This window comes from Stegostoma tigrinum, chromosome 3 (genome assembly GCF_030684315.1).
Source record: "Stegostoma tigrinum isolate sSteTig4 chromosome 3, sSteTig4.hap1, whole genome shotgun sequence".
In the NCBI taxonomy this organism is placed as follows: domain Eukaryota; kingdom Metazoa; phylum Chordata; class Chondrichthyes; order Orectolobiformes; family Stegostomatidae; genus Stegostoma; species Stegostoma tigrinum.
The window spans coordinates 29,675,561-29,702,465 of record NC_081356.1 but is presented as its reverse complement, the minus strand read 5'-3'; the positions used below and the strand labels follow the sequence as shown (position 1 = coordinate 29,702,465).

The 26,905-nt window shown below is 42.7% G+C and overlaps 1 protein-coding gene across 5 annotated transcripts in view; it reads left to right on the top strand.

Moving 5' to 3' along the window:
* The window catches only part of LOC125451278 (coronin-2A-like), a 164,361-nt gene that overhangs the window by 39,466 nt on the left and 97,990 nt on the right, over positions 1-26,905 (top strand). For 2 of the 5 annotated variants that reach the window (XM_048528237.2, XM_048528233.2), the window contains exon 2: positions 21,762-21,885. The exons of 1 other annotated variant lie outside the window; for it this stretch is intronic. The gene's annotated coding sequence lies outside the window, so the exon portion shown is untranslated. Of the gene's footprint in view, positions 1-3,831; positions 3,900-21,761; positions 21,886-24,478; positions 24,530-26,905 lie in introns of those variants that run through there. 2 more of the 5 variants (XM_048528234.2, XM_059644125.1) reach the window with 2 other exon arrangements.

Below are 26,905 nucleotides of genomic sequence, written 5' to 3'. Positions count from 1 at the left end.
GGGTTTCCTCCAGGTGCTCTGGTTTCCTCTCACAGCCCAAAAATGTGCAGGCTAGGTGGATTGGCCATACTAAATTGCTCGTAGTATTCAGGGGTGTGTGGGTTATAGGGGGATGGGTCTGGGTGGGATATATCAAGGGGTGGTGTGGACTTGTTGGGCTGAAGGGCCTGTTTCCACACTGTAGGGAATCTAATCTTAAAAAAAAACAAGTTGGGCAATGGAAGTAGATCTAATAGTGACTTTCAAAAGGGAACTGGATAAAAGATTAGCCAAATATAGTAAGTCCTTGGAAGGAGTGGTGTGAGGTACTGGGGAGGGAAGTGGGAATTATTGGCTAGTTCTCTTTAAGGGGCTGGCAAAGGTACGGCAGCCCTAAAAGCACCCTGTGCTGTATCATTCCAATAAATGCTTAGTATTTCTGATATGTGTTATGTTTTCTCCACTATACTTCAAACACTAGAATGTCTGATGTTATAGGGCTTTGTCTGGAAGTTGATTTCACCTATTCTGGTGAGAAGATTGGCCAGGCCCCTGACAACAAATAGATTTAATGTAAGTTAACTTGATATGAATAAGTTTGACAGTGGTATTTGCTTGAAATTGTCCTGGTATAACTCTGGTCAGCTGTGTAAATGGATGGTTCCTCCAGACTTTCCACTTACCTTCCACCAGAGTGTCTATAGGATTTCGAATGATTTCTCCCACAAAAATGTGATGGCTTTTTATATTTAGGATTTAATTGAAATAAATTATTTGCCGTCCAAGGCTCAATAGGTAACCTTTTACCCCTGTCCCCCCCAACCTTGTTAGAAAGCTGTGGCTTTGTAAACATTGGTCCTGAGACTAAAGTACCTAATCTAGGCCGACACAGGCAATGCGGAGATGAGGGGTGCCCTGCAGTTGCAGTGATGCTGTAAATTTGGATGAGGTCATAGAATTCCTACAGTGTGGTGGCAGGCCATTCTGCCCATTCAGCATAACAACCCCCCCCACCCCTGTAATCCTGCATCCCCCATGGTTAATCCACCTAGCCTGTACATGCCTGCATACTATGGGGCAGTCTACCCACCCTGCACATCTTTGGACTGTGTGAGGAAACTAGAGCACCCGGAGCAAAGTCATGTAGACGTGTAGTGTGCAAATTCCATGCAGCTAGTTGCCCGAGGCTGGATTTAAGCCAGGTCCCTGATGTTATGGGGCAGTGGCGCAAACCACTGAGCCACTGTGCCTCCCAAGTTTCGAACCCAAGGCCTGTTCTCTCAGGTGGATGCAGAAGCTTCCCCAGCTCCTATCTGAGGAGAATTAGGAGAGTTTTTTTTTGTTGTGTACTGACCAATGTTTGGCCTCTCGACCAACAGAACTGAAAAGTAGACCGTGGTCATTTGCACATTGTGGCCAGCGGGACCTTGCTGTGTGCAGATATGCTGCAGCATTTCCTACTTTACAGCAGTAACTATAATTCAAAAGCATTGAATAGGGTGTGATATATTTTGGACTGTGAAAAGTACTATATACGTCGAGGTCCTTTTCAATGCTCATTGTGGGACAGTCTTGGATTTTGCTGTGATTCTTTAAAAACAAAAGCCTGGTTAAAAATACCTCTTAGCATGTGACGGGATTTAACTTTTACACATTCAGACCTAAATAAACCAAACAAAGCTTTGGGAGTTTAAACTATGTGATATTGAACTTTGCATGCGGGTGCTGAGCTAGCTGGTGCTCGTGAATGTGGCCGAGAGGATATACCTGCTTTCAGGACTTAGGAGAATATTAGCACTGGAAAGAGAAGCAGGTTGAAAATGTATCTGTGAAAGATGTCACTCCTAATGGTTTCATATTGTTACGAACTTGAAATTAGCCAAATATCTATGGCTCTTTGTCAATATGACTTTAATAGTGCTCTTTATATTTTGCCCAGGACTGGTAAAACACAAGGAAATAAGTTAGAATATGTTTTTTGGCAATTCTACCTTGTTACAGGTTAATTACTAAACATATCTCACATTATTAGCTGGAAGTGCCGAATGTCAGTGCCACACTTTCTTGAAGTCAGGGAGATCCTGTGGAGAGGATAAAGTAGCAGCTGCAATCTTATTCTGGGATTCTCAACACCATTCCCACAGTTTCTGATTTACATTGTGGGCCTTTTTTTAGGAATTTGGGCTTGTTGGGAATGTGAGTCTGCACCCTAACCTTTTTGACTCCACTAGGGGAATAGGGATGGCCCAGTTGTCTGCAATTTTCACAGAGCCAGGTGTGGTTCTCAAAAGGTTGTAGTTCAGTCTACTTCTGAGGAATTGGAAACCTTATTCTGGGTGAAGGCTTCTTCTGGAAAAAATTAAGTTCAGACGTTCTTAACTGTAACCCACATGCCAAGTGAATCATCTTCCAAGGTAAGCTATAGTGTTTGCTTGCACATTTTGCCCACTAGATAGAACCAATGAAACCTGTACTGAGAATAAGATGTGTTTATAAAAATTTATTAAAAACAAAGCAGGAATTTTTCATAACTTGCTACACACTTAAAAGAAAACTTATTTCAAGAACAAATAATGAAAATTGGCTGAGTGCACAAACATCCATTAGACTGTTGAAACAGCGGAACCCCAAGGTACACATTGCTGACAGAGATCTCTAGCTCTTTGATCTCCTCTGTCAATTGCATGATGTTTATTTATACAGGTTGGAGTAATGGATTCTGCTGTTGATAACTTAGTATTGGGCAATCAACCAGACCTGATAATGTCAATGATGAAATGTGTTGCTTTGCTTTGCATTAAGTTTCTGTGGAGATTGAATGCAGGGGCACTCCTTAATGCGGAAGGTACAAACAGCCCTATATTGTATAATATAGAGACAGCTTGGCGTGGGGATGATGAGAGGGCATGAAGTGGTTTGGATGGGGTATGGGCTGTGCTTTGAGGGATCAGGGGATGGTAAGGGTGAATGTGAGAGAGCCTTAATGTCTTCATTTATAACTGCAATAAAGTGCCACAGCACCACGAACCTTTTTAAACAGCTGGCCTTGGTATCTAGCTGCCTCTGTGAGTGTCTCTGAACCTTTTTATCTTCATTAGGTTGGCCTGACATTTGCCTATACCTGGCCCACCATAATGAAGATTCCAACCTCGCAGGCACCTTCTCCAAAGGTGGGTGGGTCATGCTGGGATATTCCCCAATGCCCACGCGTTGATATGAAGGTGAAAATCGAGGCCCCACATGCACCTCGGATAAAAAATCTGGAGATAGGATGGGAATTTTGGGAGAAATCTTTGTTTTAATCAATGCCTTATGAACTAGCACTTTCAACAACCTGGCAATAATTGTATACCTCGCATACCAGACATTTATTGTACTATCGCAATCTGAGTAGTCAGTGGACGGTGAGAGTGAGAAGGCTCTCTGCCAGTAAGTGTTTTGTTTCAGGCAAAGTTGCATTATTATTTAAGTGATTTATGCTCTAAGTTAACACTGCCGTGTGTACCTTCTGCGTCATGTTTCTATTAACTGAAAGAACTGCAGATGCTGTAAATCAGGAACAAAACTGCACTTCACTGCAGTTCTGAGGAAGGGTTACCAGACCCGAAACATTAACTCTGATTTTTGTTTTTCTTCATAGATGCTCCTGGACCTGTTGAGGTTTTCCAGCAACTTCTGGTTTTGTTCATGTTTCTATTACTTAGTGCATTTTTTTTACGTGGACCTCTTGATCAAGTGGAAATTTTAATCAGCCTGCACAATCCTGGTCCTGTAGGTACCGGTTAATAATAAGTAGAGCAGTATGCAAATTAACTCAGTTTGCACTCTGGCAACCCAGGAGCCAGCTCGTGGCTTCTAAGAAAAAGCTGGCCAACTTTTTCATGAACTCAGAAGCTGTGGTTTTGGAATCGGATGGAGAGGTTAGTGCTAGGATTGTGGGTTGAGATGACTCCATTGGTGAATTTTCCAGTAGTAAGTTTGGAGCCCTCTTATTGCAACAGTCAAATGTATTAAGTGGTTCTTTAAATGTGGTTAAAATAGTTGTAGCAACAGAGAGATGGCCTTGGCCCTCTTTGTCCTGTTGCACAAATGTTTTTGAATGGTTTCTTCAGTAAATGTTGAAACCAGTCCATTAGATATGGAACTTGTTTGTAAATGCATTACCAGTGTCTGTAATCGTTTACAAGTTTGTTCTCCACTTCTCTCAAACGCCTTTGCCCCACCCATGCTCAAGGTTTAAGATGAAGTGAGGAATGGTGCAAAGGTCATTTGTTGATTAAGTGTGTCTTTTTATCCCCCTTGTGGCTCTGTTGTTGTTGATAAAGTGGCAAAGATTTTGTTTTAAAATTGATAGCTAGGCCTTTTTGTTTTGTTTTCTTTCTCTCTCTCTCTCTCTCTCTCTACCTTCTAAAGTATATAAATAAGCTTGTGTTTTCAAACAGTTTGATCATGATTTTGGAAACGTGGAAGACAAAATAGAACTGTCAGGCATCCAATCTTTATTTAGTCCCACTCACGCATCACTCCTATGCTAAGTGACTTATGTTGGGTTCCAATTAAATAATATCTGGATCATTAAATTGTATTGAAATCTCTCAATGGCCTCTGCCTCCTGCCTCCTCATTTCTGTAATCTCCTCTGGTAAAATAGCCCATTACAGATCCCTTTGATTAAGACAGGAATCAACAAGGTTGTGTCGTTACCTCAGTTCTCTCTTTTTATGTCAATATTCACAGCTGTCATACTCAGACTAGAACAGGCTCTCTGCTGGATTGCAACTGAGTTATCAAATGAGCAATATACTATTTAATCTCTGACTCTGTTTGTTTATTTGAAGCTTTAAACATCAAAACATCAAACCAAGCATGTGTATCACCTAGTAATACTCCCTATCTTACATTTATGGGGGAGATGAAAATGACAGGGGGATATCTGCAGTCATTCCATCATTGCTGTCTGTAAAAGATGCTACACACCAAGTGGGAGGACAGACACAGTGACAGACAGAGTAAGCAGGCAGCACAAGTGCAGATGCTGTGATCATTTTTCTTTAGTATTGGTCATACATTTCAGATGTCTGATAACAACAGGCTTCCACAGCTTGGTGGTCTTCTCCCAGCTCAGCCAGCATTCATAGGACGTGCTGAAAGCTACCATGAAAATATGTAACATTGGCATTTCCTGGGAGGCCAATATCTTGGATTGAACCAGTGGAGATAGAGTATGTGGATGTTTTGAGAGTGAAAGCCGACGAAGAGGAAAAGCAAGAACAGCAAAAAGAACCTTTGGGCTCACAGACACGGGAAATCTCCAAACGTGGTTCTAGTTGTCAGGTTAGAAATCAGTTTAAAGAAAACTGAAATCCTGCATCAGCCCGCTCCCCAGGCAGAGGATATATCATCATCAAGGGAACAAAGCTGAATCTTATCACACCATTTACCTATCTGGGGGAGCGTCAACTCATTTGATGAGCCATTGACTAGGAAGTGGACTGTAGACAATAAAGCAAACAGTGTATTTGGCAGACTCTGTACAAATAACTGTGCATCAACCACAGGTTTGCAACAAACTCTAAGTATACAGAGGTGTCATCCTCACCACCCTTTCTGTATGGCACTGAGTCATGGTTCTGTACCACTGTCATCTGTGCCTTGTAGAGCACTTTCACCAGCACTGGCACCGCAGCATCTTCAACATCCACCACGTCACAAATGTTGAAGTCTTGCGAACTGCCAACTTCACTGGCAGCATGACCATCCCCCTGCAGATCACATGACCTAAGACAATAAGACATTTAAGCATAATTCACAGAGCCCATGGCTGATTTGATAATTTTCAACTCTATTTTCCTGCCTTTTCTCTCCAGCACCCTAGATTCTATACATGCAATACAATACAATTTTGGCTTTTTGGCCAACCAAGCCTGTGCTGATTATTATTATTATTATTATTATAGCAGCTACTTGTTGTCATGGGTGAGATAGCCAAATTTATAATAACCCAGCCTCAACAGCTACCTTCGGTAAGGAATTCCACTGATTCGCTGCCTTCGGACAAAAAAGTTCTCCTCTTGGCCTTGACTATGTAGCTCCTTACTCTGAGTTTATGCTCCCTGGCCATAGATTCTCCCACAGGGGAAAGAAAACTTACTAGATCTGCCCAGCCGACCTGTCTAAGAACCTTGTCTGTTAAAATAAATGCTCTTCTCATTCTTCTAAACGCTAATAAGTACAGACCCAACTTATTGAACTGGAGACAATTAGAAACAGAGAAGATTGGAGCAGGAGGAGGCCATTTGGCCGTTTGAGCCTGCAGTGCCATTTTTCATGATCATGGCTGATCATCCAACTGAATAACCTAATCCTGCTTTCTCCCCATTACCTCTGATCCCATTCGTCCCAAATGCTATATCTAGTTGCCTCTCGAATACATTCAATGTTTTGGCATTAACTACTTCCTGTGGTAATGAATTCCACAGGCTCACCACTCTTTGGGTGGAGAAACATCTCCTCATCTCCATCCTAAATAGTCTACTCCGAATCCTCATACTGTCACCCCCTAGTTCTGGACAAACCCAGCATCGGGAACATTCTCTGTGCATCTGCCCTGTCCATTCCTGTTAGAATTGTATGAGTCTCTGAGACCTCCCCCACCCCTCAATTTTCTGAACTCCAGCAAAAACAATCCCAACCTAGTTGATTTTTCCTCCTAAGTCAGTCCCACCATCCCCGGAATCAGCCTGGTAAACCTTCACTGCATTCCCTCGAGAGCAAGAGCATCCTTCCTCGGGGAGAGGACACCAAAACTGCACGCAATATTCCAGGTGTGGTCTCACCAAGCTCCAGTTTAACTGCAACAACACATCCCTGCTCCTGTACTAAAAACCTCTACCAATGAAGGCCAACATACCATTTGCCTTCTTTACTGCCTACTGAACCTGCTGCTTGTTTTTGTTTCTGATTTGAATAGCCTCACATTTATCTGAATTATACTGCATCCACCATTGCCCACTCACCCAACCCTGTCAAGATCGTGCTGAAGGATCTCTGCATCCTTGTCATGCTTTATCCTCCCACCAAAATTGCTATCATCTACAAACTTGTAGATGTTACATTTTGTTCCCTCATCCAAATCGTTAATATATATTGTGAATAGCTGGGGTCTCAGCACCGATCCCAGTGGCACCCCATGAGTTACTGCCTGTCAATTTGAAAATGACCCATTAATTCCTACTCTGTTTCCTCTCTGCCAACCAGTTTTCTGTCCATTTCAATACACTTTCCCCAATCCTACATGCTTTAACCTTGCACAGTAATCTCTTATGTGGGACTATGTCAAACACTTTCTGAAAGCCCAAATATACTACAACTGGCTCTCCATTGTCAACTCTGTTAGTTACATCTTCATAGAATTCCAACAGATTTTCAAGCATGATTTCCCCCTCATAAATCCATGGTGGCTGATCCTGCCACTGTTTTCTGAATGTTCTGCTCTGGAATCCTTGACAATGGATTCGAGAATTTTCCCCACTACAAATGTTACATTCACATGCCTCCCTTTTTAATACTGGAGTAACATTAGCCGTATTTCAGGCTGAAACATTGATTTTCTTGCTCCTCTGATGGTTTTCTAGCCTCACACCTATAGATCCCAAGCTATTGAACTTCTCCTCATAAGGCAGTCCCTCCCGGGATCAGGCTTCTAAACCTTGTGTGGACTGCCACCAATTCCGGTATGTCTTTTCTTAGACTACGGAATAAAAATTGGTCATGATATTCCAGGTGTGGCCTTTGTATATTTTTAGCAAAACCTCATACTTTTATCCACCATTCCCTCTGAAATAAAGGCTAACATTTCACTTGCCTTCCCAATTATTTTGTGGAATGTGGATATTAGCATTTTGTGATTAATGGAGAAGACTTGCAAACCCTTCTGCTTTCAGCAGTCTTCCTCCATTTAACTAATATTTAGCGCTCTATTCTTCCTGCCAAAATGCATAACCTCAAATTTTCAAACACTTTCTTCCATCTGCCAAGTTTTTGCACACTTGCTTAATCTGCCTATCTCTCTGAAGGCTGTTTAGTGACATCCTCGCCACTTGCCTTCCCACCTAATTGACAGGGCACTACTGCTACCTGGATAGATGACGGTTGACTGATCAAGATTGTAAGTGCAGAGAGCTGAACGATAGTGAGTGGCAAAGAGAGAAGTGTTTAAAGGACACCCTGAGGAAATTCATCTGTGTGTCCCATTGACCATCACAACTGGGAAGGACAAAACATAGATTGTGTGTTGTTTGACACTGCTGCGTCAGGAGTGTTGTGGAGACCTTTTTGAGACTGAGTGAAGAACCAGTGTGGACGTGACGGAAAGAGAGAGAAAGAGAGGGAGAAACAGACGAGGAAGATAGATTGGACGGGGCATGGACAGCGTAACCATGGAAGGTTTTGAAGCAAGGATTTTAAAATCAAACTACCTAATTGGAAAGACACAAAAAAAAACTGCAGATGCTGGAATCCAAGGTAGACAAACAGGAGATAGTAAAGTGTGAAGCTGGATGAACACAGCAGGCCAAGCAGCATCTCAGGAGCACAAAAGCTGATGTTTCGGGACTAGAACCATCATCAGAGGCTCTCTGATGAAGGGTTTAGGCCTGAAACGTCAGCTTTTGTGCTCCTGAGATGCTGCTTGGCCTGCTGTGTTCATCCAGCTTCACACGTTTTGTTATCTTGGATTCTCCAGCATCTGCAGTCCCACTATCTCAGACAAATAGGAGGCTGGAAGAAGCCAGGCAGCATCTGGAAGAAAGTAGGAGCCTAACGTTTCGGGTCTTACCCTTCAGGGCTGGGGGAGGAAGCTGCAGTTCGATGGAGCGGGGAAGGGGCAGAGACAGAATGGTGGTGATAAGTGGACACTGGTGGTAGGTACGACCTAGATCAGATTCTTAATCCCAGATATTTCTTGATTTCCAATTCCATCATCTGCCATGGCGGGATTCGAACCCAGGTCTCCGGGATATTACCTGGGTCTCTGTATTACCAGTCCAGCGACAACACCACTCGGCCATTGCCTCCCTGTTGCTTACAGAAGGCACAAAAATCTTCTTGAAAGTCCTGACTAAAATCCCCTCTAATCCGCCTGGCTGTGTTCACCCCCATCCGCTCCAAAGTCCTGTGTGCCGTGGTTAGCATGGTGACCGTACCTGCAGTGTTGATTTTCCATGCTGGAAGTCACGACTGCTCCCAGATGTTGGAGGTCTGCACAGAAGGAAAATAAAAGTGGGAGCACTGGTGCTAGGGAGACTGTGGTACTTTTGGGAAGGAGAAATTGAAAATTATTTTCAGTGAAAGAATAAGGTAGGGCTGGAGAAATGAATGGGACTGTGCCAAGAAATCCCCAGGGCTTAATATTATACATTACAGGATATGAAGGGACATTAACCATTGATTCTTGAACAGTAGCAGCATATTGGTGGGTGACGAATGTAACCTCTCTGTTTATAAAAGTGGGGAGAGAGAATAATGGGAATTATACCACTGACTTTAAAATTAGTGATTGGAGTGCCATGGGAGTCTATTATAAGGTTGTGATAATAGGACATTTAAAAATATCAATTGTGTTACTCAAAGTCAACATGAATTTATCAAAGGGAAATTATGTTTGACAAACCTCCTGCAATTTTTTTTAAAGGATCTCCACCAGTGGAATAGATGAGGGAGGACCACTGGCTGTGTCTGGATTTTCAGAAAGCCTTTAATAAAATACCACATCAGTGGTCATTGATCAACGTCAAAGCTCATGGATCGAGGGACTGGTTAGCAAACAGGAAAGACCATAGGAATAAATGAGTCATTTTCAGAGTGATAGGCAATTAGAAGTGGGGTACTGCAAGGATCACTGCTTGGACCCATCTATTCACAGTATATTTCAGTGATTTGAATGAGAGACATTGTAACATTTCCAAGTTTTGCTGATTATACAAAACTGGTAGGCTTGAGAGTTGTGAGGAGAATACCTGGAGACTTCACTGAACTTGATTAAGTCATCATGAGTGGGCAAGTACCTGCAGATGCAGTTCAATGCAGCTAAATATGAAGCTATATATGCTTCAGTATGCTTCAGCTGGGGAAAGAAATGAAGAGTATTATTTAACTACTGATAGATTGCGAAAAGTTAATGCACAAAGTGATCTGTGTGTCCATGTACTTCAGTCACCGAATGTAAGTATGCAGATATAGCAAGCAGATCAGAAGACAAATGGTTGCAGACATTTTATCTACCTCAAGTTTCCAGACAAATGGTTTGTTGACCTTCATTGCGAGAGCATTTGGGTATGGGAGCAAAGAAGTCTTACTGCAGCTCTATAGGGCCTTGGTGAGACTACATCAGCAGTATTGGGAAAAATTTGCAGGTCTGACAGAAGGACGTGGCACTAATTGAATCGCTGTTTCAAAGAGCCAGTCCAGTCACCATAGGCTGAATGGCCTCATTTTATGCTGAATAATAGTGAGATTCGGGCTTTCCTGTCTAAACCTGATCCACAAGTGGTACATATTGCAATATGATAGCTGCAGTATTCTTAGCATTTCAGCACAACCTGAAGGGAAATGGGAGCAGCTGGATCAGGACATATGTTTCCCTGTTTGGTAATCTAATGTAGAAAATAATAAGTGATCTCAGACAGCTAAAGGTGTTTAAATTTTATTTTTATAAATGAAGTAGGCATTCTTTAATTTGTTTGGAGACTTCAGTGTTATACGTGCTTTCTGATGCTTTCAAATTCGCAAGTGCCAAAGAAGTGAAATACTTGAATTTCAGTTGTGCCATTCACTAGTTTGGTGCACTGCACTGCCACACCAGCCAAAGATGTGCTTTTGACGCATAGTCACCATTTTATTGTAGGAAATGAAGCAGCCACCTTGTGCACAGTGAGGTCCCACAAACAGGGTGGTGGATGCTGACCGCATCATCTATTGTTTATTTCTTTGTGTAATGTTGATTGAATGATGATAAATATTGACCAGGAGAACTCCCCTGCTCCTCATCTACACAGAGTCAGAGATTTTACCGCTCAGAAAGAGGCCCCTTCAATCTGTTGTGTTGTATTGGTGCTAATTTTCAAATACCCGTCGACTTTAATCCCATTTTCTAGCACTTGCCCCACAGTATTATATGCTGTGGCATTTCAAATGTCTGTCTAAATAGTCCTTAAATTTCTTGAGAGTTCCTGCCTCTCCCACCATTTTAGGCAGTGAATTTCAGCTACCCACAACCCTCTTTGTCTGGTCATTGATGCCTCAACTAAGGGCAAATGTTTCTTCCTATCTACCCTGTCTGTGCCCCTCAGAACTAAATGTTAATCAGATCTCCCTGTTTTAAGAAAAACAACCCCCAGCCTATCTCGTCTCTCTTTGTAGCTGAATCTCCTCAGCCCAAGCAACATCCTGGTAAACCTCCTCTAGTGTAATCACACCCTCCCTACAGTGTGGTCACCAGAATGTACACAGTACTGCAGCTGAGGTCTAAATTATATTATGTACCACCACGTCATAACCTCTTTTCTCTTGTATTTCGTACCTTGACTAATAAAGGCAAGTGTCCCATATGCCTTTTTAAACATCTTATCAATTTTTTGCCTTCGAGGATCTACGCACATAGACACAATAACCCTCTTTTTACTTCTTAGGGTGCTACCATTCAATGTTTTCAATTTTAGTCTTCCTAAAATGCATCCCCGCTCCCTTTTTTCAGGATTAAATTGATTTGCCTCTGTTCTGCCCATCTGACCAGCCCCATCTATATCAGGATGTAGTTTCTGGCTCTCCTCCTCATTATATACCACATCACCAATAATGTAACCAGAATAGGGACCAGGAAATTCTTGCATTCACCCGAGAGGATAGACAAAAGCTTAGCTAAAGACTTACTAAATTTTGAGGTACTGCACAGCCTTTTAATCCTGCTCAGTTGGTCTGAGGTGGAATGACGCTCTTTGTATGCCCAGGATTCTGTCATGTTGTAGGTCAGGAAACTGTAACAATAGTAATACACTAGAAGTTGTCTATCTTTTAGTTTTGTGATCAAGTCCTGGGAGTTGGTCATGAACCCACAATCTTACCTCTTGATAGACAAGAATGTTATCCTCTAAGCCTTAGCTGACACCTAATATCAATGATTTAAATGTTAATTAAATTGTTCATTACTGAACCATTTCAGCTCAAGGCGGATTTGCTTTGCAGTAGATTAGTTGGCAGCTGTAGCATTGTTATAACTAGTCTTGGTTACCTTTCGAGCGTAGTGAAAGGGCAGTGATCAATTAGGATTTTGCCTCGAAGTGCTGATGTTTAATGTCAGTAATGAGGACATGACTAGTCATGCATTCTTGAATATTGCCGATAGGAGAAACTTGTTGCCAAAGTTTCATTGTCTTGCACTTGTCAAGACAAAGGCAAGAATCTCAATTTTTAAGGATCACAGTAACTTGTGTAGCAGGAAGAAAGGAAATCAACTCTGATTGGCTAAGGCATTGCCATGGCAACAGCAACTATGGACTACCAAGGCTTCAGATAATTTTTCTTGATGGCAAGCCTTGAACATCTGCCTGAAGGTCAAGTCTGCTGTTTGGTTATAAGTTACCATTCTCGATGATAATGAAAACAATTTCCTTTTGTAGTGAAAGGTCATTAGAGGGAGCTAGCATGTAGAGTTGACACTGGAAACCAAATCAAGTAAGAGTTTAAGTGCCAGATTGGCTTGAAGGGCCGAAAGACCTACGCTGATCCTAATTCATATACTCGTATGTTTGTTAACACTTGACTGTCCCATAACATTCCCAACAGGAATCAACAAATGGCACATATTATGATGTGATAGGTGCAGTATTGGTGGTAAAGATGGATAACAATAATTTGCATTGATGTAGTGCCTTTAACATTGTCTCAAGGAGCTTTATAGTAGTGTATTTTTGGCACAAAAGTTGATCACCTACGTGATTTGTTAGGTGAGGTGATAAAAGATTTTGTACTTGAGATGAGTATTAAGCAGCGTGTTAAAGGAGGACATTGGAGTTTAGGATCTTACAGCTGAAGGTAAAGCTACCACTGGTGGAGGAATGCAAATTATGGGTTTCCCAGAGGTGACTGGGATTTCCTACAAATTAGGATTGTGCGACCCTGAAGCGATTTAAAGAAGATAATTTCAAATTTACTGCTTTAATGGATTGACACATCGCTGGAGAGGTGTGGAGTCTTTACTTTTGTTTCTACACACTGCCTTTAAAATGGCAAAACTTTTCTTGTTTACATAGGAGCACAATCGAACACATTTTGACACATGCTGAACCATCAATTAGCGTGATGAGTTTGGTGCGATATGGTAAAGAAAAATAACTTGGCAGCAAGAATTGCTGTAGCCAACTTGCCGTGATTCACACTTTGCCAAAAATCCGTAAGCTTCGGCACGATGTGAGGCAAGAGGAGTAGATGAGTCATGAAGCAAATTTATGGATAGTAAGAAATGGCCTTAACATTTCATAAGAAACATAATCTCACCAATTTGCCAGGCTAATGGTTACTCCAACTCTCAGATAATTTTGAGTGCTGTTAATTTTTTTGCAAACTGCCATCTGCTGTCTTCTCTTTTTTCCCAGCCTCCTGCCCCACTTAACAATCAAGGTCGAAGTAAAATTGTTCCGTACGGTTTATGTATCAATGTTATGGGACCTACGCAGGATAGGAAAATATGATCCCGGGAATTTCCATTGAGTTTCTCTTTTTTTTAATGTTTTATGTCTGCAATGACCAGGCATTTGAGGATACACCATGCAAAGAAACTGTTTTGATAACTATTTACCACTGAGCTATAGACACTAAACCAGGCAGAAGGCAAAAACACGACTGTTCCTTCCAGATTTGTGACAGCCGACTGCATCATGGCTTTTTCATTTCTAATTACACCAGTCCTTCCAAATATCCCAAGAGTTGCCTGATTTATCTCTCCAAAGACAGCCCTATTGTTGGCTGTGTTGTGATCATTTCATGTCTGGTTGAAAGAGTGAGAGTAAAAGACTTGCTTTCTAGTGTATCTTTCATTTAGCTGGACATTCCAAAATGCTTTACAGCTGATAAATAACTTTGAAATGTTGGATCAGTTTGCTTTTTTGCAGAGTTAGAAAGACCTTTTAAAAATTGCAGATGTGGAACATAGAATAGTAGGGCGCAGAAACAAGTCCTTTGGCCCACCATATTTGTGCTGATGGTGATGCTATACTAAACTAATCCCATCTGCCTTCGCATGATCTGTATCCTTCCAATCCTGCATGTGTCTGTCTAAATGTCTCTCAAACTTTCCTATGGTATCTGCTTCTACCATTTGCCTTGGCAGTGCATTTCAGGTATCGACTGCCTTCTGTATAACAAAAAAAAATTCCTGGACATCTCCTTCAAACTTTCCCCTCTCTTACCTTAAACCTCTGCCCCCTAGAATTTGACATTTCCACCCTGGGGAAGAGGCTCCAACTATCCACCTTCCCCATGCCTCTTATAATTTTATATTCTTTTATCAGGTCTCCTCTCAATCTCCCAGTATGCTCATGAGAAGAATCCAAACACACCTTATCGCTAACAAACTCCAATCCACTTAACCTCCTGGTAAACCTCTCCTGCACCCTCTCAGATCTTCACATACTTCCTATAGCGTAGTGACGAGAACTGTGCACAGTACTCCAAATGTGGTCTGACCAAAGTCTTATCCAGTTGCAACATGACTTGCTAACTTTGTATTTGATGCCCTAACCAATAAAGATAAGCATGCTGTATACCTTCATTACAACCATATCCACTTGTGTTGCCATTTTCAAGGAGCTATGGACTTGCAGCTCAAAATCTCACTGTATATCCGTGCTCCTGCAAGTCCAGCCATTGACTGAACACTTTCTTCTTACATTTGACCTCCCAAGTGTTGCATATGGTGTTTTGGCTTTCATTAACAGGGGGATTGAGTTTAAGAGTTGTGAGATCTTGTTGCAGCTCTATAAAACTTTGGTTAGACCGCACTTGGAATACTGCGTCCAGTTCTGGGCGCCCTATTATAGGAAAGATGTGGATGCTTTGGAGAGGGTTCAGAGGAGGTTTAACAGGATGCTGCCTGGACTGGAGGGCTTATCTTATGAAGAGAGGTTGACTGAGCTCGGTCTCTTTTCATTGGAGAAAAGGAGGAGGAGAGGGGACCTAATTGAGGTATACAAGATAATGAGAGGCATAGATAGAGTTGATAGCCAGAGACTATTTCCCAGGGCAGAAATGGCTAGCACGAGGGGTCATAGTTTTAAGCTGGTTGGTGGAAAGTATAGAGGGGATGTCAGAGGCAGGTTCTTTACGCAGAGAGTTGTGAGAGCATGGAATGCGTTGCCAGCAGCAGTTGTGGAAGCAAGGTCATTGGGGTCATTTAAGAGACTGCTGGACATGTATATGGTCACAGAAATTTGAGGGTGCATACATGAGGATCAATGGTCGGCACAACATTGTGGGCTGAAGGGCCTGTTCTGTGCTGTACTGTTCTATGTTCTAAGTGCATCATTTCATGCTGGCTTGGATTAAATTCCATCCGCCATTTCTCCATCCAACTTTCCAGCTGATCTATACACTACTGCATCCTTTGATATCCCTCCTTATGATCTACAACGTCACCAGTTTCCATGTCATCTGAAAACTTATTAATCAGACCTCTGACATTTTCATCCGAGTCATTTATATATTTTAAAAACAACACATGTCCCAGCGCCAATACTTGTAGAACTCCACTAATCCCAGACATCCCTTCACAACTACTCTCTGTCTATGGCCAAGCTAATATCGTTTGCAGTTTGCTAACTCACCACGAATTTCATGTGATTTGACCTTCTGGACCAGCCTACCACGAAGGACCTTGTCAAATGCTTTAGTAAACTTCATGTAAATAACTTGTGCTTCCTTGCCCTCATCAATCATCTTTGTCTCTTCCTCAGAAAGCTCAATCAAGTTTATGAGACAAGACATCCCCCTGCTTAAAGCCATACAGACCATTCCTAATAAGTCCATTCTTCTCCAAGTACAAGTAAAACAATTCTACTGTGACACAATCCTCTGCTGCATATTGGCTGACTCTATTCAAAGATGGTTGTAAAATCCTAGTCCTTGGGACCTGTGCTTTCAATTGCTTTGGTAATTACTCCAAGAGAGAAACATTCAATCACATTATAATCCATAATGCTGGTGTTTATATCTTCAGTCCAAGGCAATGATTCCAAGGTTCATAGTTCCTTGAAAATGGATGCCCGTGTAGATGGGATAGTGAAGAAGGCATCTTGTATGGTTGCCTTTATTGATGTCAGTGCATTGAGATAGGAGTTGGGAGGTCAAGTTGCTGCTGTACAGGACATCGGTTAGGCATTTTGGAATACTGTGTGCAATTCTAGCCTACCTGCTACAGGAAAGATATTGTGAAACTTGAAAGGGTTCAGAAAAAATTTACAAGCATGTTGCCAAGGTTGGAGGGTTTAAGCAAGAGGGAGAGGCTGAACAGGCTGAGGCTATTTTGCCTGGAGCATTTAAAATGGACCAGGGGGATAACTTTTTCAGAGGGTGGTTTGTGTATGGAACAAGTTGCCAAACAAAGTGGTGGAAAGTGGGTACAATTAAAATTTAAAAGGCATCTGGATGGATATATGAATAGGAAGGGTTTAGAGGGAAATGGGCCAAATGCTGGCAAGTGGGATGAGATTAATTTAGGATACCTGCTCAGCAAGGACGCGTTGGACCAAAGGGTCTGTTTTCATGTTGTACAGCTCTGTGACTGCTATCCTAATGTATATTGGCTCCTAGTCCTTCAAAGCCTCAATTTTAAAATTCAAATCCTCGTCTTCCCTCTGTGACCTTGCCCCTCCTGATCACTGTAATCTCCTTTGACCCCACACCCCTTCCAGGGATTTCAGCCCTCCTCTTGTTCTAGCCCTTTCTCCATTTTTGATTTTATTCACTATTATTGGTGCCTTCAGCTGCCCGAGTCCTTGGTTCTGAAATTCCGTCCCTAAACCTTTCCACCTCCCCGATTTATAAGGGGGCTGGGGACGGGGGAGACAGTTAGCTCAGTTGGTGAGATCGTTAGCATGTGGCTGAGGTAGCACCACCGGCATAAGTTCGATATGTTTTATTTCCTTTTCTGACTGGGTAGACCTGGCCCTGAGAGTGAAAGGTGATGGCAAAAACGATTTTTATTTGGACAATCCTCAAAGGCTGCGTTTGTTGCCATCGCAACTTCAAGAGATGCGCACACTCGCCGCTCATGCAGTCATAGTGACTGCAGCAACACTTCCAGCGATGCAACCGTGAGCTGCTCCTGTCAAAGAATAAGAGCAGTGAGTGTTTTACAAATGCCTTTAAATGAATTAAATCTAGGGTAGTGATGTGCCTTTGCAAAGAAAGTCTGGAGAGAGGTGCAAGACTCTGCACTCTACGGGCTGTTCCCTGGGGGACACACCAGCAAATGTGGAGTGCACCTGGAGGACCATCAGCATGGTAAAAGGTGGTGTTTTGTATGCCCAAAATGTCTTGGTCTTCCAAAGCAAGGAGTTGATCTTGAGTAAGTGCTGCAGACTGGCACATTCCTTGGTCCAAGACCATGTGCTGAGGGATGCATTAAAGCTTTGGGCAGCAAGGCACAGTGGGGAAAGAAGGTCTTTCTCCCAGTGTAGAATGGGGGATTCCCCCCCCCCACCCCGCCCTCCGCCAGTGCCTCTCATATGTGTGAATAGTTCTTGCATGAGTAAGAAATGCCTGGGGTTTGCTTGTTTAGAACTGCTGGGAAAGTCAAACTTCAATGTTTTAGAATTCATAGAATGCCTACACTTGGTCCAACAAGTCCACATTGACCCTCAGAGCGTCCCACCCAGACACATTCCCCTCTAACTCACCTAATCTACACATCCCTGGGCACTGTGGGCAATTACGCATGGCCACTCCATCTACTCTGGTCATCTTTGGACTGTGGGTGGAAGCCGGAGCGCCTGGTGGAAACCCACACAGACATGGGGAGAATGTGCAAACTCTACACAGATAGTCAGCTGAGGATGGAATTGAACCAAGGCCCCTGGTGCTGTGAGGCGACTGTGCTAACTACTGAGCCACCATGCCGCACCTGGGTTCGATTCCAGCCTTAGGCAACTCTCTGTCAGTGTGGAGTTTGCATATTCTCCCTGTGTCTGCACTTGTGAATCAACAGAACACTCCAGTGTGAATGTGCACTGAATGCCGAGATAGGCCCCATGGTTTCGATGTTACAGTGCAGCAGCTCAGCTGCCTGACTCTGTCGACTGTGATAACAAACCCAGGTAAAAGCAATTAAAAACGCAGTTTCGGTTAGTGATGATGAGTTTCGTGTTAATCAGGGTGAACTTTGAAAAAGGAAAGGTGCTGATTCTGTGCTGCTTCAGGTTTCTTTTAAACACATTGCCTGTGCCCTCTGGGAGAACCTTGTGTGATTGCATCTGTGCAGTGAGAACTGGGTGTGTGGAAGAGGCGCTTCTTGTGATAGAAATGTGTTTTTGGTTTTACAGTTCAGCAATGGATTTATCAGGTATAACCCCTCAAATCTCAAAATGCTAAGGTTGCAATTTGCAGGTTATAATGGGAAAGAAGTGATTAACTGGGCAATTATGTGAGTGTAGTGGTAGACTGCAACAGATCCCAATACACACGAAAAGAAAATTAACGTTGTAGCTTAATATTGGAGGCAGATCAGTGTTTACGGCAAAGATTTTGGTCAGCAGCTAACCAGGACTTAGTAAATTACTTGAATATTATGCATTTTTGTTGTAAATACTCAGCATGAGAAACAATTTGATGGGGATGTTGTGCTCTTTGAGGTTCCTTTCACGCAGGCGAACTGAGATGAGGTTATGCTTGATATTTCACACGTGATTAGTGTGTGTTAAAGCCTTAATTATATTACTGGACCAGGATTGTACAGTCTGTCAACAGGAGTTCAAATCCCACCATGGCCAATGGAAAATTTGGCTTTAATTCATTAGTAAATCTTGGGTGAAACTTTACAGGACACAGCTCTAAACTCCCTGCCATGTCATTTTCACCATGATCATAATGCACTACTAAGATTTTACCTAGCAATGGAGGAGGAATTGGCAGATCCATGGGCCTGTGGCCACTTATGGTCCTCAAGGTCATGGTACCTAACATTGGGAGTTGGTGCACATCTCCCCCTCTTATCATTATATCATAGAATCCCTACAATGTGGAAACTTTGGCCCAACAAGTCCACGCCGACCCTCAAGGCATCCTGGTCGGACCGCCCCCCCCTCCCCCCTCCACCAACCCACCTAATCTACACATCCCTGGACACTATATGGGCAATTTATCATGGCCAGTTTACCTAACATGCACACTGTTGGACTGTGGAAGGAAACTGGAGCACCTGGAGCAAACTCCAAACAGACAGTCGCCCAAGGGTGGAATCAAACTTGGGCCCCTGGCGCTGTGAGGCAGGAGAGCTAGCCACTGTTGCCGAGCAAGACCCGATGGCTAGGCAAGGATGAGTTCTGCTTCTCTTTCTAGGGTGGCACCCCCAACCCCCCCCCACCCCACCCTACATCCTCCTACACCCAACGTTTCCGATGCTTGCCAGCTTGGCCTCACTGAAACATACCTTAAAATCAGGTGCCCCTTCCTGGTGATCTCACTGTAGTTCTAGCAGTGGCCATTGCTACTAATCAAACACCCAGTAGCTCTAAAGTAGCACTTCCTCCAGGATTTACGAGGATGATACCAGAATTGAGAGATACAGGCCTGAAAGATTGGACGTGCGGGGACAGTTTTCTCTAGAAAGATGAGGACTGGGATCTTTTAAAATCATGAGGGGGTTTGTTAGCGTAAATGTGGAGAGCTGTTTTCATTTGTAAAGTTGTTCAGACCCAGGGGCCATAATTATTAGGTATTTACGTGTAAATGCAATGGGGTATTCAGGGCACAACATCTTTGCCCAGAGGGTGGTGAGAATGTGAACTCACTCCAATGGGGAGTGGTTGAGATAAGGAGCGTACACTTTTAAGGGGAAACAGCAAAAACTTTTGAAGAAGAAAGGATTGGAAGAACATGCTGCTGGGGTTAAAAGGAGGATGGAGCAAGACTCATTATTGAGCACAAGTGCAAGTACAGAATTGATGGGCCAAATGGCCTTTTCCTATTCTAATACATTGTAAAATTTTGGAAGGTTTTCTCACCTATTCCTCTGACCTTTCACTTGTCTCCTGTGGTGTTGGCCATTTTATTCTGTAGTTGGCGTTCTGTAGACAGAACGTCCTAGTCTGTCCCATGCTCCTCACGAAACTTCTTTTGCAGCTTGTTGATTGGATTTCGGATCAAAACTATCTACATTGCTTGTTTGTGGACTAATTTAGCTCATTAGTGAACCCCTCGCTCCTTTCTCTATCTAGAATTTGCCCTTGAATTTTGACAGCAAGCTTAACCAATGACCTCACTTTACTGATTAAAGTGATTGTGAGAGCGCTTTTAGGTTGTCCAATCACTTTACAGTCTTCTGAACACCATATTACATTGAACAATTTGATATTGTAACTGCTCATTATCAATTCTTGGACTGCTATGCTACATGTATCCCCTCCAGATTCCCGTTTTATTCTTTCCACATGTCCCATTATTTTTATCCATTCACCGGATGAGGGTGTCGCTGACTACGCAGCATTTATTGCCCATCTCATTGCCCTAATTGCCCAGAGGGCAATTCAGAGTCAACCACATTGATCTGGCGTCACATGTAGACCAGACCAGGTAAGGATGGCAGTTTCGTTCCCTAAAGGCCAATTGTGAACCAGATGGGTTTTTTCAACAATTGACAAATGAATACATGGTCATCATTAGATTGTTAATTGCAGATATTTTTTGAATTCAAATTCAATCAACTGCGGTGGCAGGATTTGAATCCAGGTCCCCAGATGCTTATGCGAGTCTTTGGATTTATAGTCCAGCAATAATACCACTAGGCCATTGCCTCCCCCAATGTTATTGTTTACCATCTTGTTTTTGCTTTGCATTGTGATCTATTTTTGTTAATCAAATTTCTCCTGGTTTGCACCTATCGCTGATTTTGTATCTCGATCAATCCTCCCCCACCACATTACAGTGTCTGTCAAACTTTATTACTTCTCTCTCTTTTAACCTGAAACCTTTTAACTCCACTCCTCTCTCCACAGACGCTGTCTAACCCGCTGAATATTTCTAGCACTTTCTGTTTCAGTTATGTTTCAATTATGTACCCAGGCATTTGTTTGTGGGTTTTTTTTTTAAGATCAATGATTTGATTTTGGTCTTTGCAGTGACAAGTCTGTACTTTTGAAAAATAACAAAGGACGAAATATCAAATGATGCTGGTATAAAAGTACTTAGGAACAGGAGGAGGCTGTTTAGTCAAATGAGCCTGTTCTGCAACTCTGTCAGATATGACTGATATGCCATCTAAATTCCATACCTGCTTTTGATCCATATCCCTAAATAACTCTGCGTATCAAAATCTTACCAATCTCTGATTTAAATTTGACAGATAATCTAGCATACATTGCTATTTACACAAGAGAATTCCAAATATCTACCACCAGTTGTGCCGTATCTCTCATTTATAATCTCATGATGATATCTCATGTTTTAGTGCCAATAATTTTAGTTACTGGGGGGCAAGCATTCTGTGCAATGTTGAAAATCCTACCTTGTCCGTTTCAGGATTCTGAAGCTGATGACCTAAAGAAGACTTGTTTAATCCAATCACCATCTCGAGCCTTTCTTGGTGAAGTATTACATTGGACAGCTACGTCGCTGGGATTCCCCAACTTGAAACAATTGCAAGGTTTGTTTTTTTTTCCCCCTCATTTAGTGAGTCTGGTTCATTCGCCTTTCTCTGTTCCGTAAAATCCTCTCTAACTTTTCTCATAGGCTATTCAGGCTGCCAACCATCCAGGATTGCCCTGGACTTTCGGGTAGTGGGTGAGCAGGACACAGCTAAAGATAAGAAGTCACAGGCCTTTACTAAAATAAAGGAACATTTTTCTTAAAACCGAATACCGTGGATGAAGGAAATCTGAAATAAGAACATAAAATTCTTGAAATATTTAGCAGGTCAGGCAATGTCTGTGAAGTCAGAAACAGCAATTAACATTTTCGGGTCTGTGACCTGTCATGTTTTTTTGGTTTATATTAGGTCATTTTCTTAATTTCTTAATTGTCAATTGTTGCAAAACTGTTCAAATGATATAAAGTGAAGGCATCACAGAACAGAATCACAGGAGGCCATTCAAATCTTGTGGCTGTGCTGACCCTTTGAAAGAGCTATTGAGCCACCGTATTTGTGCCCAGACCTCCCATTGCCCTTTCTTCATTGTCCTGCAATTTTCTCCCCTTCAAGTATTTATCAAATTCCCCTTTTGAATTTACTATTGGCTCTTTGTCCACAGCCCTTTTACAAGCAGCACATTCCAGATCATAACAACCTGCTGTGGAACAATAAGTTCTCCTCATCGCCCTTTGGGTTCTCTTGCCAGTTTCCTTACATCTGTGCCCTCTGAAAATGTGACCTTCTGAAGTACAAGAGTCAATCAGGGAGGCAAAGGGTGTATTTGTTAAGTCGTGTTTTAGAAATCCTTTACAAGTGACTGGGCACTTAGAGCAGCAAATGACCCATATTTCGAGAGGTTCAAAACATCCTCTGAGATTCAGAGGCAGATTCTACCTTTTAATTTGTCAAGCGCTGTCTAATTTGCTTACCCTAGGATGAACAAATAGGCTCGAGTGTCTTGGCATTCACATTGGCTTATTTTTAGGAGTTTTGACAAGGGTGGTGACAGCTTAGAGACAGAAATAAAATTTCTGAAAATGATATCTAATTCCAACAATTCTCTGTGCCGCGCTTGTGTGTTGCTTCCGGGAAACCCTGTGATATGTTGGCAAGCCCTGACTTGATTTGACATGATGGGTGATGTTAATGACAAGTTGACTCAGGAAGCAACCATTTTTCATGTGGTGTGATATGATCATTGAAGTGGGATGGGCCAAATCCCCCCCTGCTTGTAAGGAAAAATGCAGCAGCTAATTTTTTGTTTGGTAATATAACAGCATCCTTTCATTTTAGGATTGAGGAACTTCTGCAGGTTCTGTGATTTCACACAGGTACATCTCATTTGTTGTCTCCCCCCACCCCCCCCCCCCCCTCCATTTTCAGATGTAGTCTTCTTAACTTGGCAAGGAATCTGGATTCAATGTGGGTTTCCCTTTGAAGGATTGAATCTTGTGGAATTGGATTTGTAAAGTGGCTTAATTTCATTGCTGTCAAGATCCTAATCCCTGGAATTTGCTCTGGGAAACTTTTGGTCTTAAGATGCTCCGTATCTCTTTGCCTAAATTTTGATCACCTGCCATAGTTTGAGGCTCGGTGTTAAATGTTGTTTGACACTCTGTTCGTCGCCCTATGTAAATGCAAACCTATAAATGTACAGACTTCGAACTTGATCTCAGCCAGTGGAATGAACACTGTCCTGTTATCCACAGTGCCCCGCTCTCCTCTGCTGCATAGTGATAGGATAATGCTCTTAAGTAGACACATGCCAACTCAAGAGTGTCAGTATGCACGACGGTATGCACGCTCTGACGACTCAAATGCCACACTCATCTTCTCCTTGTTCCTGCCCACCCCCTCCAGTAACATAGTTTGGCAGGCCACCTGCTGTATTCCATGTCACCCATCCCTTTGTGTGGGAGGTGGTGATTTCATAAAAATTCAACCCTGGATATGCCAGTGTGCAAAAATGCCTCATAATTTCACTTTGTATGAAGTAGGTCTTTTTGTCAAATGACGACCTGCTTTGTCCTGGACTCCACCAGCAGAAGCAGTTTCACCGTACATAATTTTATCTCCATGATTAGGTCACCCCATAACCACTTGAACTTACCCCTTCACTCTATGCGGAACCCTTCAATCCCCAGCAATGTTCTGATAAATCTAGTGGGGATTGGTTGGTTCAGTTGACTGGACAGTTGATTTGTGATGCAGAGCAATGCCGACAGTTTGGGATCAATTCCTGCAATGGCTGAGGTTACGAAGAAGACCCTCCTCCTCACTCTGCCCCCTCACCCTGAGGCATGGTGACCCTCCAGGTTAAACCCACCCCAGTTATCTTTCTCTAATGACAGAGCACCCTATGGTCTGGAAGGACAATGCTGACTTTACCTTTTACCTTCTGATAAATCTGTCTTGTAAACCTCTTCAAGGCCAATGTTCTATTCTGCTGGTTGCAGGAGAATGTTGACCTGTCCATTATCCATCAACCTTGGCGATAAAATGCAGGCAACTGGATGTTTTGTTTTGAAGGGGTGGTAGGTATTTTCCATTGCCAATAAGCTCACTGATGTGCCTTTCCTGTAGATTTCACCATGAACAAGGCCGCCCTGCCTGAGGGAGACATCCATGTGTATGAGACATTGCCTTCAGGAATGGACAGGTGTGGTACAGCCCAGATCAAATTCTTTCAGTGAAATGGAATGAGGGAATATTTAAAATACTCTGAATTACCCCACCCCCACTGTAAAGCAAAGTAACCTCAGCACAGCCTGGCGACGATCCAAGTTAATTGAACTTGTTGGGTCAAAAGAATACAATTCAAGCCAAAAAAAAAGGCTGTGTTGCTCACTTTTGTGTACTGTGTGGTCATAGATACAAGTATCGAATGCGGACTGAGGGTGAAACTGTTATCAGTGATCTGTGATATGGGATGACAACAGGGTCTCATCTGGCTAACTTCAACCTGTTTGGTTCAACTCGAAACTGGCAACTTCTTTTAGTTTTACTTTCAACATGTTTCAGATTATCACTCTAGATCAGAGGTATTCGAAAATTCTTCAGCTGACTTTGCAGAAGAGGCGCCTGCAGCATTCCCTTCCACAAGGTGCAACTGAGATTTTTTTTTTTGGTACCTTTTTTCCGTTACTAGGCCGGCTGTAGCTGAAATTTTAATGTGGATGTTCGCGAAGAAGATTGCAGCAGGGATAATTACCTTGGCATACCTGAACTGTAGACTACATCCTCATTTGTTTCATAGTTCTGGGTAAAACTTGAATTATAGAATCCCTACAGCATGGAAGCAGGCCACTTCACCCATTGAGCCCGCACTGACTCTCTGAACAACATCCCACCCAGATCCTCCCCATCCCTGCAACCCTGCATTTCCCATGGCTAACCCACCTAGCCTGCACATTCCTGGACACTATGGGCAATTTAACATGATCAGTTCACCTAAGCTGCACATTTTTGGACTGTGGGAGGAAACAGGAGCACACAGAGCAAACCCCACAGACACAGGGAGAACGCACAAACTCCACACAGACAGCTGCCTCAGGGTGGAATTGAACCCAGATCCCTGGTGCTGTGAGGTGGCAGTGCTAACCATTGAGCCACCATGCAGCTCCAAATGAAGTTACCCTTCATTTCCACAGGGTTACTGCTCCCTTTTACTCATCGTGCCTAATTTCTTTGAATTACAAAATGAAAGCCAATATTTTTTCTTCTTGACCATCCCATACCTTCTGAGGTAATTTTAAAATACACTTATAGGACAAGGAACTGTTTAATTAATGCTCCACAATGACTTTAAAACAGAACTAAATACTTTTCTTTATATAGCACATTTCACAACCACTGAACAACACATAGCTAACAAAGTACTTTTTGCAGTGTAGTCACTGTTGTATTGTAGAAAATGCAGCCAGTTGAATGTGGCAGGCCCTTCTCAGCAAGGGGCCCAACAATCACTTTCCTAACTTTCCACAAAGTTCTAGGGTACGAGTGATTGGGTCCTGAGGATAGGCTCAGAAAAGATTTACAGGCATGTTGCCAGGGCTGGAGAGTTTGAGCTATAGGGAGAGGCTGAATAGGCCGGGGCTATTTTCCTTGGGAGCGTCAGAGGCTGAGGGGTGACCTTATAAAGGCTTATAAAATCATGAGGGGCATGGATTGGGTGAAAAGTCAAGGTCTTTTTTTCCCCCGGGTAAGGAAGCCCAAATTTAAAGGGCATAGGTTTAAGGTGAGGAGGGGCGGGGGGACGATTTAAAAGGGACCTGAGGTGTAATTTTTTTACACAGAGGGTGGTGCGTATATGGAATGAACTGCCAGAGGAAGTGGTGGAGGCTTGCACAATAACAATATTTAAACTGCATCTGGATGGGGACATGAATAGGAAGGTTTAGAGGGATATGCTAGAAAATGGGTCTAGAGTAATTTAAGATTTCTGGCTGGCATGGATGAGTTGGACCCAAGGGTCTCTTTCTGAATTGAACATCTCTATGACTTTGTATTTTATGTCAAGTGGGAAAGAAAGACTTGCATCTCCATAGCACCTCTTGTTACCTGGGGCACCACAGAGCTCTTTACAGTCAATGAAGTAGTTTGGAAGTTCATGTTGTAATGTGCCAGTTAGTGCACTGATGAAGAGTCTTCTGGACTCAACGTTAGCTTGCTCTCTCTCTGGCAGCTTAATGTGTATGAAGTTAACACTGCATTTCCTACTCGGAACAATGAAGACCTTTTAATAGAACTTCATTGGGCAAAATATTTTTCGGGGGTATTCTGCACTAGAAAAAATTGCTTTAGTATAGGCAAGTGATTTTGATTCTATTGATGGATTAGTTCTTGTGAAGTCTGTCTCACGGTAAATTGTTTTGTGTAGCTTCAAGATTGAAGGAATAACATTTGCTTACCTTTTGCTGAAACTGGATCCCTCTCCCTTTAGTGCAAATGTGGTGACTAGTCTAGTTTCATGCCCTTCAAAGCCTCCCAGGAAGGTGGGGTTCTGGGATTATGGCTGAAGTAAAACAGATTCTTT